Genomic DNA, 14292 nt, shown 5'->3' with positions numbered 1-14292 from the left:
GCCTGTTACAATGCAGTGTTCATCTGGGATACTTTGGGTGCTGGCACTGGGTGGTGTTTTGACACTTACCAACCCACCTGGACATTGTTGCAGACCAGTCATGCATCCCATCGCAGTTACACTCCCCAGTAACAGCAGCCTCTACAAGTGGATGAAAACCAGACCACAAAAACTGCTCAACAAAGGTATTAAGCTACTTTCCCCAACAAAACAAGCCCACTGAGAATCCAGAGCACACCTGATCTATGGAGGTCCCAGGCAGCCAATAGGACCTAGAAACCAATCCACTGTTAACATCCCAGTGGTAGACTCCAGGAGAACACGTCCTACTGTATTTCAGTACCCCCAATGCATGACAACTAATGTGACCAGATCCAAATAAACGTAGGACCAAATAAATGTGGGACAAAGTGCAGTGACTATAAGGGAGAATGACATGGACATGTTACTCGTACTGAGCAATGGGTTAAAAATGTGCTATATCTGACTCAAACACACACACAAGAGAGTGATATTATACCCCTTTCGTCAAAAAAAGTGACAGGTTACTTCCGGAGCTCATTAATTATTCATGAGCTCCGGAAGTCCGGAAGTAATTAAATTATCCCCTAATTAAATTATTCATGAGCTCCGGAAGTCCGGAAGTAGGAAGTAATTAAATAATAAAAATATGATATTCATAAAAATATGATATTCATAAAAATATGATATTCATAAAAATATGATATTCATAAAAATATAATTGATTATTTAGAAAGTTTCTTATATATCAAAAATAGCATTCTTTTATTTCTTTAAGCAATTAAAAAATTTATTTATTTTTTTATGCTCAAAAAACGCCATCTGGTGGCGGGTCAGTGTGTGTGCGCGCGCCCGCGCGCGCCCGAGGCTGTGTGTCTGGGCGCGCGGGGGCGCGCCCGTGTCTCCGGACCGTGCTCTCTCGGGCTCCGTGCTCATGTGTTTAAAAATGTATTAAACCATATTAAAATTGTTTAGTTAAACTTGTGCTTTTGTAACGTTCAGTATGGCCACAAACACATGCTGCATGCCTTGGGGGAAAACTTTATTTAGATTTATATGCATTTGTAGATTTAGAATAAAACTCATACTCGCGATCCCCTAACCCTCCTTAGATACATAAGCAGGGAAAACTCCTTAAAAAACCCTCCGCGATTTCTCCAAAACCCTACAATAACTTGTTAGGGTACCCCCTCTATTCCCAAAACCTTATATTCGATAACAGGGAAAATCCTGAAAAAATCCTTAGTCTTTTTTCTCAAATTCAGCGCCCCGCGGCTCCCTTCATGCTCAGCCAAACAAAGCCAAAACTCCTTTTAAAAATTTCTCCGCGATTTCTCCAAAACCCCTAGAATAACTTGTTAGCTACCCCTCTATTCCCCAAAAAAAAGCGCTATAATCCAAAAACATTGGGAAAGCTCCTTACTCTTTTTTCTTCAAAAACTTGCCTCTTGCTAGCTACCTCTAAAATTCTACGCAGAGTCTAAGTTCTACCTCGCTCATAATCGCACCGACCCGCAACAGCTTCCAGAGCACAATTTTTTCCTGCTTGTTCGCTCCCCGCTCTGGTCCCGAATGCGCTGCTTACCTCGTTTGAAAATTCCCCCCTTAGACCAACTCCGCCTTACTGCGCCCCGCTGCCAATCACATAACCCTTGCACCGCTCCCTTCGCACCCCGGTTAGCCAATCCGCTCCAGGTCTGATTTTACGATCTCCCGCTGATGTTAAGACTATCTTCGAACCCCCAGAAGACATCTGAATTCAGACGTATCAACAACTGGCGCCGCTCAGACTGCTTGCGAGTTCGCATAGGGAGCGGCCGATTTCAACAGCAACTTGCGTCTCTTTCCTTATCCGCATATCATTCGGTAAGTGTTAATCTTCCTCTCTAACTACATTTTTGCATTTTCCTTTTTACCATTCTGTCAATCCTTTCATTTAAAAAAATAAATAAGTATCACAATGGTTTGTAACAGGTACAATACACCATCCATCCATCCATTCGCCTCCACTTATCCTTTTCTCAGGCTCGCGCGGTGCGCTGGAGCCTATCCCACGTACAATACACTTTAAAAAATATATAAGCTCCACTTTTAACTCCCGTAAAGGTTTATACATTACATGTCTACATCACCTATCATGGCCTCATCGGGTATCTCATATCATCTTGTTATTGTTATGTTATGCTCCTTTGATATTTTGCTAGTTTGCGTGTTTTAAAACTCTTTTTGTTTTTCTTTATATTTTTAGACCCAGATGTGTTAACCTGATCCCTGCGAAACACCAGCTCTGCGTGGATTTTGACCGCGAGTGACCGGATGTTGTTTCCGGCCTGAGGTTGCCTGAAATGCCGTGAGGCTCGTTTGAAAGATTGCGCCCGAGACCAACTCCGCCTCCAAGGCATGCCTACCTTTAGCTGCCACCAGTGAGATATCAGAGCCGGGCTCCACATATCCAATCAGGAGCACGAGCAAGACAGCTTTTGCAGACTCTCCAGAAATATACAAGTCCTTACCAACTGCTCTGCAACCCAGTGTTTCTGGTCCCCTCACTAACATCGCTTTTTGAGATATTTTTTATGAACCACCAAAAAAGCAATTTTACCCCACAGACTGGGTCTGAGGGCAGCAGCGGGGACAAATGATTGTAATGAAGCGACGGACATTTCATGGCTGGTCTTGCATAATCGTGAGTTATTATGTCATATGGTGATAAGTACATAGTTTTGCAAGAGGCATACAAGCACTGTGGAAAAAGTAATCATAAAACTGTTTTTGTGAACACCCTACGTTATGCTTTAAAAAATGTGATACATGTAATGTGATCATCAAAGAACATGATTTAAAAAAAAAAAAAAAAAAACTTTTATTCTTATGCTTTTAAAGTATGTCAGATTATCTTAAAACACTTATTTGTATGTTATAATGTTTTTCTTACACCATGTGTAATTTTTATAGACACCTTATTCATTGTATCAATGTGTAATTATGTATCTTTGATAAATAAATAAAATATTTAATCTTGTATTTGTGTACTTTCTGGTGATTCAATAAAAAATAGTCACATATCGCTCTGATAAACACAGATGGCTGAAAGAAATGTTTGATGGAACAAAGGAAACAAGTGTCTTGCTGCTAAACTTTTAAGTCACCATGGTTTAAATGAGAAAGTCTGTATGTAAAACATGAAAAACTCCATATCAGTGATATCTACAAAGGTGTACTCATTTCTTTGTAATGGTACTTTACTGTTCCAATGAAACAAAAAGAAAATCTCATTTTTAAAGTACATTTTTCGGCCATCCTGACCTATTTTCAGGGGCAAGAATGTTGATGTTAGACTGTGTTTTAAATCAGGTTGTGATCTTAAACTAACTATCACAGCACTGATTTCAGTTGTAATCTCAATTAGAATCCCAATTTGGCTTTTCTCCAGTCAGTGTTATGGTGAAATTTAACTTGTTCTTTTGTGTAATTGCACATGGCCCAGCAAAGGACCCCTTAGTAAACTGTACAGCATAAGTTTTCAATTCACTTTTGTCAGAAAACTTCACAGTATGAGAAGTTACAGCACAGTTTCTCCAAACGTGTGGTTCTTTTTCAGCCAGCGTGCTTTTAGAGCATCTACATTAGCTCATGTAGTAAAAGTACAATCAGTAAGTGTACTTTAACATTTGAGATTCCGAGTCACTCTTGCTTAGATCATGTGAACTATATCATGAACCTTTTTTTGTATAATGCATCAAACGTGTTCAAATCAGTTTATTTTCAATTTATTTTAACTAATCTAGAGACAAGCAACTCCTTTTTAGCTTCTGTTATGTATTTACCTCTCACACCTTAATCTAGATGTTAGTGTTCTCAGAGTTAACATGTCTCATGTTGCCATGTTGTATTTCTAATACCCAGCCTCAGTGTTCGCCCTGTTGACCCTCAAATCCAAACACCAATGATCTAGATATTCACAACATTCATAAGGAGATTCTTAAGGTCTTAAGTTTTGTTGTTTTTATGTTTTACAAAAAAAAACTTCACATTTTTTATATTTTTAAACGAAAGTGACATGCAAGGATATTTTTCTTTAGTGATGTTGCTTCAGCAATCTCAAATACTAATTATTCTGGGAATTTTTATGGTCAAACTATGTGATTTTCCAAATGTGTGTGTGTGGAGTAAAATGACCTTGTTCTTATGATGTTGTCACCGTGAATCATTTAGGATTAACAACACAAATTGTATCGATAGCAGAAACAGTCTTATAACTTATAATTCTCACACGTTACCGCTAGTTTTACAAACGCAGTCTTCTTCAGCTCTGTTTATGTAGCTTTTATGAAACTGATTTTCCATAGTACAAGTAGAATTTAATTTTTCTTTGCTCTCCAGTATAAATGCAATAATTTGCAGGCTTTTTACTGAAACTCTCACAATGCAACACTCAATGCTCAGAGCTTCATATATCAACAGCTCTGAAAATATCTTCTTTTTTAAAGTAATGTAGGACAGGATCTCTCACTCTCTGTGTCTCAAAAAAACCCAACTAAACTGGCAATCACCACTAAACAAATGAAAGTAGTTTATGGCTTTTTTATCAGCTGCATTTCTTTCATTTATGTATTGATCCCATTGTTTATTGGTAATGCTTTTAGGTCACTGTTTTAGCATGTCTGCCTCACACTCCATTTAAACAGTTTAACAGATAGTGGGGTCTGGTAAGGAAGTTGGGGGGAAGCAGACAACTCCACAGGAAGAGTCTTTTTGTCTTTTCTCCACTGTAAAAGATAGCAAGGCAGTGTGAAACTTTCTTTGCGGGAAAGACAAAACTGAGAGCCATGCTAGGCTCAGTGAGAGACTCTGCTCACCCTCTGCCCCAGCGATGGCAGTCCCTCACCAAGCTTGATTTCTGTTCTTTGTCTTGATTAAAGAATGTTAGCTACCGCTCATCGCTTGTCTGCAGGCTTTATTAAATGGAAAACTTCCACAACAACCTCTAAACAGTGGTTTATGGCTTTTTGTCACCTGCAACACCATGTAACACTTGGATGTTAGATTCTTTTACCAGTCAGTGTTGTTAGCCCCAACCCCCAGGCTCCAGCTGTCTGAGCTCTAACCCTGGCTGCCAAATGTCCCCCTGAGGCCTTTGTGCCTTTTACCACCAGACTAAGTTTGTAGTCCTATCTACTAATATTATTTTATTTTTTTTATTATAGCACAAGGTTCAGTTAGGTTACTACTTTGACTTCCTCAATTTGAGCACATTTCTGACCCGATACTTTATCAAGCTTTTACTCGAGTGTTTTTGACACTAGCAGCTGTACTTCTACTTAAGTGAAAATTGCCTGCAATTTTGCCACCTCAGTTGCCACTTTTCTGGAGTTTGTACACTTTTTATATTGAAATGTTCAACGTTTTACGTGTTATCCTTGATCACAGTTCTAAACAAGTTAACTTTCTTCACTTCAAAGTAACCCAAAAAAGAAACTATATGTCCAGTTCTCTTTACTCCAAACCTGGTTTAAGGCTATGCTGTTGTTGTGATATGGCCATACAAATAATATTAAGTTTAATTAATCTTTTAAAAAAATGGCTGCTTCATGGCTACCTGTTCAGAGAATTTGCAGACTTTTATGGAAACTGTCACAATGTAACACTCTCACTGTCAAAACATGGTTGATCCATGTTTCTATGAACACTGATTAATATATCAACAGCTCTGAAAATCCTTTTTTTTTAAGTAAAGCAGAACAGGATCTCTGTATCTCTAAAAATCCCAACAAAACTGGCAATCACCTCTAAACAAATGGAAGTAGTTTATGGATCTTTATCACCTGCAACACCATGTAACACCTAGATGTTAGACTCTTTTACCATCACATTTGCAAGGGTTTATGTGTTATCCTTGATCACAGTTCTAAATAAGTTAACTTTCTTGACATAAAAGTAGCCCAAAGAAGACAAATATATGTCCAGTTCTTTTTTACTCCAAACCTACTGATCGGAAAACATTATGTGATGCTGGAAGTTTTCATCCTATCCATCTGCAAAACAAGTTTACCTGTAAGCCAACACATTAGACGTAAGCAAATTTGTGAAATTCCTGAACAATGTGCTTTGTGGAGTAGCAGTAGTACTAGAACTAGTACTAGTAGTCCTAGTATTCTGCAGCAACCAGGCTTCAAGAGTGATCTCTCTTCTGGCTTTCAAATGGTGAAAACATGTCACAGTCTTAACCGCAAATCAGAAATGTTGGTAAATTTAAAAAGGAATTTAAACGTCAGCTTTGACATAGACACAGACTTTATTAATGCCACACTCAGGAAATTCACATGTTACACATGATTTAGCTCACGTGCTAAAACCCCAGAGCAATAACCACATCAGCATCATTAGCCTGAGTGTTGATCCTCCAGGTGAGTGAGTGGAGTTGAGTGTGTGTGTGTGTGTGTGTGAGTGTGTGTGTGTGTGTGTGTGTGTGTGTGTGTGTGTGTGTGTGTGTGTGTGTGTGTGTGTGTGTGTGTGTGTGATCAGAGGTGAAGCTGCTTTCTGCAAAGTCTCATCAACAACCAGGAAGAGTCTAAAAGCACTAAATATGAAACAGACCATTTACCATACCCAACACTGAGCTCCTGCACAGTCAGATGGAGTGAAACATAATGTCCCAGTGGTGTTCTGTTGGATTTAGCAGGTGAGCATTGTTGCCAGTCAAAACCTTTTTTTGGAAACTCTTTACAAGAATCAATGTAATTATTTGTTTTACTTGAATCAAATGTATTGGTTTATATACCTGAAATAAAACTTTTTTTTGGAAACCCGTTACATCAAATAAAACTTTCTTGGAAAAGCATTGCAAGAATCAATCGAGTTATTTGTTTTACCCCATTCAAATCTATTGGTTTCATTACATCAAATTAAATAATTTTGGAAACCCGTTACATCAAATAAAACTTTCTTGGAAAAACTTTACAAGAATCAATGTAATTATTTGTTTTACTTGAATCAAATGTAATGGTTTATATACCTGAAATAAAACTTTTTTGGAAACCCTGTACATGAAGTAAAAGGTTTTTGATCTTGTAAGTTCTGGCTTTAATATTTTCAGCTGATAAAGTGAACTTCATACAAACTCTGTGTTAGAAAAATCAAACTGTGTCTCGTGCGGGTGTATTGTGACTGCTCCATCACAATGTATAATTTGACTTGTGAGGTACACACAACAAGGCCAACAAGAAAAAGTGAATTAGAGATTCATTACAAAATACAAAAAATAAATAGTGCACAAATTTAAAACAAGCAAAACACCTATGCAAGAGTAACTACTAATGATTTACAAATACTTGTCATATACAACCAATACACTCAGAGAATTTTACCATATCAGTATAAAGCTCTCTGTAATTCCTGGACAGTTCGTGAAATAATTTAAAATTAAATCTGCACTTCAGTTAACTATTCTTTTTTAACAACAGGTTTATGTCTTAGATCTACGGATACAGCTAAAACACTCTGCTTGTATAATGCTGTATTCTCTCCCAGCTTATCCTTTTCTCACAACAGGGTGATTCCCAAAGTACGAGTCAATAAAACAATCACTCTAAAAACCAGAACAGAAAGATAAAGTTGCAAAATAAAAGATTAAGGATTGTGTTTTTATAGCATGTAGTAAACTATCCCCTTTTTCTAACACAGAGTTTGTATGAAGTTCACTTTATCAGCTGAAAATATTAAAGCCAGAACTTACAAGATCAAAAACCTTTTACTTCATGTACAGGGTTTCCAAAAAAGTTTTATTTCAGGTATATAAACCATTACATTTGATTCAAGTAAAACAAATAATTACATTGATTCTTGTAAAGTTTTTCCAAGAAAGTTTTATTTGATGTAACGGGTTTCCAAAATTATTTAATTTGATGTAATGAAACCAATAGATTTGAATGGGGTAAAACAAATAACTCGATTGATTCTTGCAATGCTTTTCCAAGAAAGTTTTATTTGATGTAACGGGTTTCCAAAAAAAAGTTTTATTTCAGGTATATAAACCAATACATTTGATTCAAGTAAAACAAATAATTACATTGATTCTTGTAAAGAGTTTCCAAAAAAAGGTTTTGACTGGCAACAATGCTCACCTGCTAAATCCAACAGAACACCACTGGGACATTATGTTTCACTCCATCTGACTGTGCAGGAGCTCAGTGTTGGGTATGGTAAATGGTCTGTTTCATATTTAGTGCTTTTAGACTCTTCCTGGTTGTTGATGAGACTTTGCAGAAAGCAGCTTCACCTCTGATCACACACACACACACACACACACACACACACACACACACACACACACACACACACACACACACACACACACACACACACACACACACACTCAACTCCACTCACTCACCTGGAGGATCAACACTCAGGCTAATGATGCTGATGTGGTTATTGCTCTGGGGTTTTAGCACGTGAGCTAAATCATGTGTAACATGTGAATTTCCTGAGTGTGGCATTAATAAAGTCTGTGTCTATGTCAAAGCTGACGTTTAAATTCCTTTTTAAATTTACCAACATTTCTGATTTGCGGTTAAGACTGTGACATGTTTTCACCATTTGAAAGCCAGAAGAGAGATCACTCTTGAAGCCTGGTTGCTGCAGAATACTAGGACTACTAGTACTAGTTCTAGTACTACTGCTACTCCACAAAGCACATTGTTCAGGAATTTCACAAATTTGCTTACGTCTAATGTGTTGGCTTACAGGTAAACTTGTTTTGCAGATGGATAGGATGAAAACTTCCAGCATCACATAATGTTTTCCGATCAGTAGGTTTGGAGTAAAAAAGAACTGGACATATATTTGTCTTCTTTGGGCTACTTTTATGTCAAGAAAGTTAACTTATTTAGAACTGTGATCAAGGATAACACATAAACCCTTGCAAATGTGATGGTAAAAGAGTCTAACATCTAGGTGTTACATGGTGTTGCAGGTGATAAAGATCCATAAACTACTTCCATTTGTTTAGAGGTGATTGCCAGTTTTGTTGGGATTTTTAGAGATACAGAGATCCTGTTCTGCTTTACTTAAAAAAAAAAGGATTTTCAGAGCTGTTGATATATTAATCAGTGTTCATAGAAACATGGATCAACCATGTTTTGACAGTGAGAGTGTTACATTGTGACAGTTTCCATAAAAGTCTGCAAATTCTCTGAACAGGTAGCCATGAAGCAGCCATTTTTTTAAAAGATTAATTAAACTTAATATTATTTGTATGGCCATATCACAACAACAGCATAGCCTTAAACCAGGTTTGGAGTAAAGAGAACTGGACATATAGTTTCTTTTTTGGGTTACTTTGAAGTGAAGAAAGTTAACTTGTTTAGAACTGTGATCAAGGATAACACGTAAAACGTTGAACGTTTCAATATAAAAAGTGTACAAACTCCAGAAAAGTGGCAACTGAGGTGGCAAAATTGCAGGTAATTTTCACTTAAGTAGAAGTACAGCTGCTAGTGTCAAAAACACTCGAGTAAAAGCTTGATAAAGTATCGGGTCAGAAATGTGCTCAAATTGAGGAAGTCAAAGTAGTAACCTAACTGAACCTTGTGCTATAATAAAAAAAATAAAATAATATTAGTAGATAGGACTACAAACTTAGTCTGGTGGTAAAAGGCACAAAGGCCTCAGGGGGACATTTGGCAGCCAGGGTTAGAGCTCAGACAGCTGGAGCCTGGGGGTTGGGGCTAACAACACTGACTGGTAAAAGAATCTAACATCCAAGTGTTACATGGTGTTGCAGGTGACAAAAAGCCATAAACCACTGTTTAGAGGTTGTTGTGGAAGTTTTCCATTTAATAAAGCCTGCAGACAAGCGATGAGCGGTAGCTAACATTCTTTAATCAAGACAAAGAACAGAAATCAAGCTTGGTGAGGGACTGCCATCGCTGGGGCAGAGGGTGAGCAGAGTCTCTCACTGAGCCTAGCATGGCTCTCAGTTTTGTCTTTCCCGCAAAGAAAGTTTCACACTGCCTTGCTATCTTTTACAGTGGAGAAAAGACAAAAAGACTCTTCCTGTGGAGTTGTCTGCTTCCCCCCAACTTCCTTACCAGACCCCACTATCTGTTAAACTGTTTAAATGGAGTGTGAGGCAGACATGCTAAAACAGTGACCTAAAAGCATTACCAATAAACAATGGGATCAATACATAAATGAAAGAAATGCAGCTGATAAAAAAGCCATAAACTACTTTCATTTGTTTAGTGGTGATTGCCAGTTTAGTTGGGTTTTTTTGAGACACAGAGAGTGAGAGATCCTGTCCTACATTACTTTAAAAAAGAAGATATTTTCAGAGCTGTTGATATATGAAGCTCTGAGCATTGAGTGTTGCATTGTGAGAGTTTCAGTAAAAAGCCTGCAAATTATTGCATTTATACTGGAGAGCAAAGAAAAATTAAATTCTACTTGTACTATGGAAAATCAGTTTCATAAAAGCTACATAAACAGAGCTGAAGAAGACTGCGTTTGTAAAACTAGCGGTAACGTGTGAGAATTATAAGTTATAAGACTGTTTCTGCTATCGATACAATTTGTGTTGTTAATCCTAAATGATTCACGGTGACAACATCATAAGAACAAGGTCATTTTACTCCACACACACACATTTGGAAAATCACATAGTTTGACCATAAAAATTCCCAGAATAATTAGTATTTGAGATTGCTGAAGCAACATCACTAAAGAAAAATATCCTTGCATGTCACTTTCGTTTAAAAATATAAAAAATGTGAAGTTTTTTTTTGTAAAACATAAAAACAACAAAACTTAAGACCTTAAGAATCTCCTTATGAATGTTGTGAATATCTAGATCATTGGTGTTTGGATTTGAGGGTCAACAGGGCGAACACTGAGGCTGGGTATTAGAAATACAACATGGCAACATGAGACATGTTAACTCTGAGAACACTAACATCTAGATTAAGGTGTGAGAGGTAAATACATAACAGAAGCTAAAAAGGAGTTGCTTGTCTCTAGATTATTTTCAATTTATTTTAACTAAACTGATTTGAACACGTTTGATGCATTATACAAAAAAAGGTTCATGATATAGTTCACATGATCTAAGCAAGAGTGACTCGGAATCTCAAATGTTAAAGTACACTTACTGATTGTACTTTTACTACATGAGCTAATGTAGATGCTCTAAAAGCACGCTGGCTGAAAAAGAACCACACGTTTGGAGAAACTGTGCTGTAACTTCTCATACTGTGAAGTTTTCTGACAAAAGTGAATTGAAAACTTATGCTGTACAGCTTACTAAGGGGTCCTTTGCTGGGCCATGTGCAATTACACAAAAGAACAAGTTAAATTTCACCATAACACTGACTGGAGAAAAGCCAAATTGGGATTCTAATTGAGATTACAACTGAAATCAGTGCTGTGATAGTTAGTTTAAGATCACAACCTGATTTAAAACACAGTCTAACATCAACATTCTTGCCCCTGAAAATAGGTCAGGATGGCCGAAAAATGTACTTTAAAAATGAGATTTTCTTTTTGTTTCATTGGAACAGTAAAGTACCATTACAAAGAAATGAGTACACCTTTGTAGATATCACTGATATGGAGTTTTTCTTGTTTTACATACAGACTTTCTCATTTAAACCATGGTGACTTAAAAGTTTAGCAGCAAGACACTTGTTTCCTTTGTTCCATCAAACATTTCTTTCAGCCATCTGTGTTTATCAGAGCGATATGTGACTATTTTTTATTGAATCACCAGAAAGTACACAAATACAAGATTAAATATTTTATTTATTTATCAAAGATACATAATTACACATTGATACAATGAATAAGGTGTCTATAAAAATTACACATGGTGTAAGAAAAACATTATAACATACAAATAAGTGTTTTAAGATAATCTGACATACTTTAAAAGCATAAGAATAAAAGTTTTTTTTTTTTTTTTTAAAAATCATGTTCTTTGATGATCACATTACATGTATCACATTTTTTAAAGCATAACGTAGGGTGTTCACAAAAACAGTTTTATGATTACTTTTTCCACAGTGCTTGTATGCCTCTTGCAAAACTATGTACTTATCACCATATGACATAATAACTCACGATTATGCAAGACCAGCCATGAAATGTCCGTCGCTTCATTACAATCATTTGTCCCCGCTGCTGCCCTCAGACCCAGTCTGTGGGGTAAAATTGCTTTTTTGGTGGTTCATAAAAAATATCTCAAAAAGCGATGTTAGTGAGGGGACCAGAAACACTGGGTTGCAGAGCAGTTGGTAAGGACTTGTATATTTCTGGAGAGTCTGCAAAAGCTGTCTTGCTCGTGCTCCTGATTGGATATGTGGAGCCCGGCTCTGATATCTCACTGGTGGCAGCTAAAGGTAGGCATGCCTTGGAGGCGGAGTTGGTCTCGGGCGCAATCTTTCAAACGAGCCTCACGGCATTTCAGGCAACCTCAGGCCGGAAACAACATCCGGTCACTCGCGGTCAAAATCCACGCAGAGCTGGTGTTTCGCAGGGATCAGGTTAACACATCTGGGTCTAAAAATATAAAGAAAAACAAAAAGAGTTTTAAAACACGCAAACTAGCAAAATATCAAAGGAGCATAACATAACAATAACAAGATGATATGAGATACCCGATGAGGCCATGATAGGTGATGTAGACATGTAATGTATAAACCTTTACGGGAGTTAAAAGTGGAGCTTATATATTTTTTAAAGTGTATTGTACGTGGGATAGGCTCCAGCGCACCGCGCGAGCCTGAGAAAAGGATAAGTGGAGGCGAATGGATGGATGGATGGTGTATTGTACCTGTTACAAACCATTGTGATACTTATTTATTTTTTTAAATGAAAGGATTGACAGAATGGTAAAAAGGAAAATGCAAAAATGTAGTTAGAGAGGAAGATTAACACTTACCGAATGATATGCGGATAAGGAAAGAGACGCAAGTTGCTGTTGAAATCGGCCGCTCCCTATGCGAACTCGCAAGCAGTCTGAGCGGCGCCAGTTGTTGATACGTCTGAATTCAGATGTCTTCTGGGGGTTCGAAGATAGTCTTAACATCAGCGGGAGATCGTAAAATCAGACCTGGAGCGGATTGGCTAACCGGGGTGCGAAGGGAGCGGTGCAAGGGTTATGTGATTGGCAGCGGGGCGCAGTAAGGCGGAGTTGGTCTAAGGGGGGAATTTTCAAACGAGGTAAGCAGCGCATTCGGGACCAGAGCGGGGAGCGAACAAGCAGGAAAAAATTGTGCTCTGGAAGCTGTTGCGGGTCGGTGCGATTAAGAGCGAGGTAGAACTTAGACTCTGCGTAGAATTTTAGAGGTAGCTAGCAAGAGGCAAGTTTTTGAAGAAAAAAGAGTAAGGAGCTTTCCCAATGTTTTTGGATTATAGCGCTTTTTTTTGGGGAATAGAGGGGTAGCTAACAAGTTATTCTAGGGGTTTTGGAGAAATCGCGGAGAAATTTTTAAAAGGAGTTTTGGCTTTGTTTGGCTGAGCATGAAGGGAGCCGCGGGGCGCTGAATTTGAGAAAAAAGACTAAGGATTTTTTCAGGATTTTCCCTGTTATCGAATATAAGGTTTTGGGAATAGAGGGGGTACCCTAACAAGTTATTGTAGGGTTTTGGAGAAATCGCGGAGGGTTTTTTAAGGAGTTTTCCCTGCTTATGTATCTAAGGAGGGTTAGGGGATCGCGAGTATGAGTTTTATTCTAAATCTACAAATGCATATAAATCTAAATAAAGTTTTCCCCCAAGGCATGCAGCATGTGTTTGTGGCCATACTGAACGTTACAAAAGCACAAGTTTAACTAAACAATTTTAATATGGTTTAATACATTTTTAAACACATGAGCACGGAGCCCGAGAGAGCACGGTCCGGAGACACACAGCCTCGGGCGCGCGCGGGCGCGCGCACACACACTGACCCGCCACCAGATGGCGTTTTTTGAGCATAAAAAAATAAATAAATTTTTTAATTGCTTAAAGAAATAAAAGAATGCTATTTTTGATATATAAGAAACTTTCTAAATAATCAATTATATTTTTATGAATATCATATTTTTATGAATATCATATTTTTATGAATATCATATTTTTATGAATATCATATTTTTATTATTTAATTACTTCCTACTTCCGGACTTCCGGAGCTCATGAATAATTTAATTAGGGGATAATTTAATTACTTCCGGACTTCCGGAGCTCATGAATAATTAATGAGCTCCGGAAGTAACCTGTCACTTTTTTTGACGAA

This window comes from Aulonocara sp. 'chitande type north' Nkhata Bay, linkage group LG10, assembly GCF_057382095.1.
Source record: "Aulonocara sp. 'chitande type north' Nkhata Bay isolate Kocher_YH1m ecotype deep benthic linkage group LG10, A_spYH_male_GT1.1, whole genome shotgun sequence".
In the NCBI taxonomy this organism is placed as follows: domain Eukaryota; kingdom Metazoa; phylum Chordata; class Actinopteri; order Cichliformes; family Cichlidae; genus Aulonocara; species Aulonocara sp. 'chitande type north' Nkhata Bay.
This window is presented reverse-complemented; position numbering follows the sequence as displayed.